This window comes from Staurois parvus, unplaced genomic scaffold (genome assembly GCF_062004578.1).
Source record: "Staurois parvus isolate SC_StPar_1 unplaced genomic scaffold, SC_StPar_1.0 ptg000154l, whole genome shotgun sequence".
Taxonomy (NCBI): domain Eukaryota; kingdom Metazoa; phylum Chordata; class Amphibia; order Anura; family Ranidae; genus Staurois; species Staurois parvus.
In genome coordinates this window covers 21,973,981-21,977,561 of record NW_028317950.1, presented here as the reverse complement: position 1 = coordinate 21,977,561, position 3,581 = coordinate 21,973,981, and the positions used below count along the sequence as shown (strand labels likewise).

Here is a 3,581-nt window from a genome sequence, read left to right as displayed (position 1 = left end):
GTCAGCAACAAAGGAATTGTACAGGAAGAAGCAGGACACAGGGGAGCTGAAGACCAGTCAGCACTGAATCTGAGCAGAGGCACTCCTTAACCACTTGCCTACCAGGCACTTATACCCCCTTATTTACCAGGCCAATTTTCAGCTTTCAGCGCTGCCGCACTTTGATTGACAATTGCGCGGTCATGCAACATTGTACCCATATGAAATTTTGATAATTTTTTTCTCACAAATAGAGCTTTCTTTTGGTGGTATTTAATTGCCACTGGGCACTTTACTTTTTGCGCTATAAATAAAAAAAGTGCAAAAAATTTGAAAAAAAAAAAAGTTTCTTTGTTTCTATTATAAAATTTTTCAAACGGGTAATTTTTCTCCTTCACTGATGTGCGTTGATGAGGCAGCACTGATGGGCACTAATAGGCAACACTGATAGGCACTGATAGGCAGCACTAAAGGGCACTGATAGGCAGTACTAATGAGGTGGCACGGATAGGCGGCACTGATAGACAGCACTAATGAGGTGTCACGGATAGGCGGCACTAATATGCAGCAGTGATAGGCGGCACTGATAGGTGACACTGATGATGGGTACTGATAGACGGCACTGACTGGCATCACTGCTGGGCACTGACTGGCGGCACTGACTGGCACAACCGCTGGGCACTGACTGGCAGCACTGCTGGGCTGCACTGGTGGGTGGCACTGGTGGGCAGCACTGGTGGGTGGACACAGGTGGGTGGGCACAGGTGGGTGGCACTTATGGGCACAGGTGTGTGACACTGCAGAGTGGCACAGGTGGGTGCACTGCTGGGCACAGGTGGGTGATCTGCTGGGTACAGGTGGGCGGAGCTAGTGGGCGCACTGCTGGGCACAGGTGGGCGGAACTTGCGGGTGGCACTGCTGGGCACCGATCATCAGGGCACTGATCATCAGTGCCCTGATGATCGGTGCCGATCCTCGCTCTGACAACTGCCGGTTCTCGGCAGTACTTTCCTCACAATCTGACAGCTTGAGGAAAGTGCAGCCGAGAACCGGCACTTGCATTTCCCTCTGATCAGCGCGTCATTGGACACCGCTGATCACATGGTAAAAGGCCGCTGTGATTGGCCTTTTACCACATCACGTGATCAGCTGTGTCCGTAGGACACAGCGATCACGGAGATCGCCGGGTGCGCGCCCCCTGGGGCGCGCAGGAGAGCGCGTTCTGGGAGGACGTCATATGACGTCCACCCAGAACTGGCTGGCCGCAGTGCAGCCGTCATTCGGCTATCTGCGGTCGGCAACTAGTTAAATGGCCCATCTGGCGCCAATCTTCGCCGTGTGTGTGCATGCATGCGAACGCGCATTCCTGCGCGCCTGCGCACAACCAATTCTTCTGCAGAATCTCCTTTGCGCATGCACGTTACCAATCGCGATTCTTCGTGCCGGAAATCCCTCACACCACTCTTACAGACCGCTAAAAAGATCCTTGGTGTCCTGCCATTGGCTCTTCAAATAGGCATTGGGTCCAGAACTATTCAGGCACCATCAGATTCAGCCACAATTTAAAGGACCCTTAACTTCTGGAGGAGCCCCCAGGGTTCCATGGAACACTGGTTGAGAATGGAAGGTCTTGGAACCGAAGAAGTGGTTTTGTCGCGGCGAAGTATAATGAGGGTGGGGGAGGAGAGAGTAGTCTGAATTGGGTCATGTGGCGCCCACACGGGCCATGGCGGGGATTAATGAGGGTGGGGGAGAGTAGTCTGAATTGGGTTCTGTAGCACCCCCCATAAGCCGTGGCGGAATATAATGAGGGAGGGGAGAGTAGTCTGAATTGGGTCATGTGGCACCCACACAAGCCGTGGCGGAGTGTAATGAGGGTGGGGCAGGGGAGAGTAGTCTGAATTGGGTCGTGTGGCGCACCCACAAGCCGTGGCAGAGTGTAATAAAGGTGGGGTTGGGGATAGTCTGAATCGGGTCGCGTGGTGCCCCTACGTGGTAAAATTCTGGTGAGGGAGGAGAGAGCAGTCTGAATTGGGTTCTGTAGCACCCCCCACAAGCCGTGGCGGAGTATAATGAGGGAGGGGAGAGTAGTCTGAATTGGGTCATGTGGCACCCACACGGGCCATGGCGGGGTTTAATGAGGGTGGGGGAGGGGAGAGTAGTCTGAATTGGGTTCTGTAGCACCCCCCACAAGCCGTGGCGGAATATAATGAGGGAGGGGAGAGTAGTCTGAATTGGGTCATGTGGCACCCACACAAGCCGTGGTGGAGTGTAATGAGGGTGGGGCAATGGAGAGTAGTCTGAATTGGGTTCTGTAGCACCCCCCACAAGCCGTGGCGGAGTATAATGAGGGAGGGGAGAGAGTAGTCTGAATTGGGTCGTGTGGCGCACCCACAAGCCGTGGCAGAGTGTAATAAAGATGGGGTTGGGGATAGTCTGAATCGGGTCGTGTGGTACCCCCACGCAGTAAAATTCTGGTGAGGGAAGGAGAGAGCAGTCTGAATTGGGTTCTGCAGCACCCACACAAGCCACTCTCATCTCACACATTAGACTTGCTCTGCCAGCCATGAGTCTCCTATTCCCAACGTTCAACATGACGACATCTGCTGGGTGGGGTCAGAACCGAGGGGGGGCCCCATGAACTGGGATCCGCACACCTTGATTCCCCAAGCACTAACCCAGCTTCGCTTGCGGTGTCATGTGCTGGATGCAACCTGGAATGTTTGGAGACTCACTCACCCATGAGGGGTTGGGTGACGCCCTGGGAGGGCAGTGACTGGCTTGCTCAAGTCTAAGACCTATTCCCAAGGTGTGGCATTGATGCCGCTCCCAAGCAGGAGTGACATATACGGCACCTCAGTAGTGAGCTTCCTTCACCTTATTGCTATAGTCTACCTTTGTCTTTATAAACTGCTCCAGGATCTGTGAGGGTCAGGTCACGGAGAGCCCGCCCATCTCAATCCCTTTATTCCTAGACGTGTCTGCTCTGATGTATGTGTAGATGTATACCTACACCGAATACCGTACTCATACATTACACACAGCCCTCAGCCCTCATCCCTGGATCGCACACCGACATACCCACAATCCTTTGCGACATTTATGTAAATAAGAGAGGCGGGGACTTTGCCAACCACCACTCAGAAAAAGGGGGCGTGGCTGCAGCAAATGGGGGCGTGGCTTCACAGCACGGGGGAGTGGCTTCAAAGCATGGGGGCGTGGCTTCAGAGCATGGAGGCGGGGCGGCAAAGCCTTGGGGCTGCATCCCTATTTCCTCCCATTGAACTTTTTAGGGGGCGTGGTTTTCAGATTCATAAACGTGGGGGCGTTGTACCTATCTAAATGAGGGTGGGGAAAGGACCGAAACTCCGCTTAGGGGGAGAAGAAGGGTGTAGAACTCTTCGAGGGGGTGAAGAGGCGGGGTCAGAATCATCATCCGCCGTGATGGAAGGGGTGGGTCTCCACCTAGTGGAGGTTAACAGGAGGCGGATTCATAGAGGAGGCGGGGCTCTGTGGGTTGAGGACACCTGAAGGGACAGGCTGCCCTCCTTTCTACTTCCGGGTCACCTCTGTTTCCATCATGGCGGCGCTCAGGCAGCTGT

At 54.2% G+C, this 3,581-nt stretch overlaps 1 pseudogene; it reads right to left on the bottom strand.

The window, feature by feature from the left end:
• Positions 1 to 2,461: 2,461 nt before the first annotated feature.
• On the bottom strand, positions 2,462 to 2,857 carry LOC149463636 (Nuclear RNase P; annotated as a pseudogene).
• Positions 2,858 to 3,581: the final 724 nt, after the last annotated feature.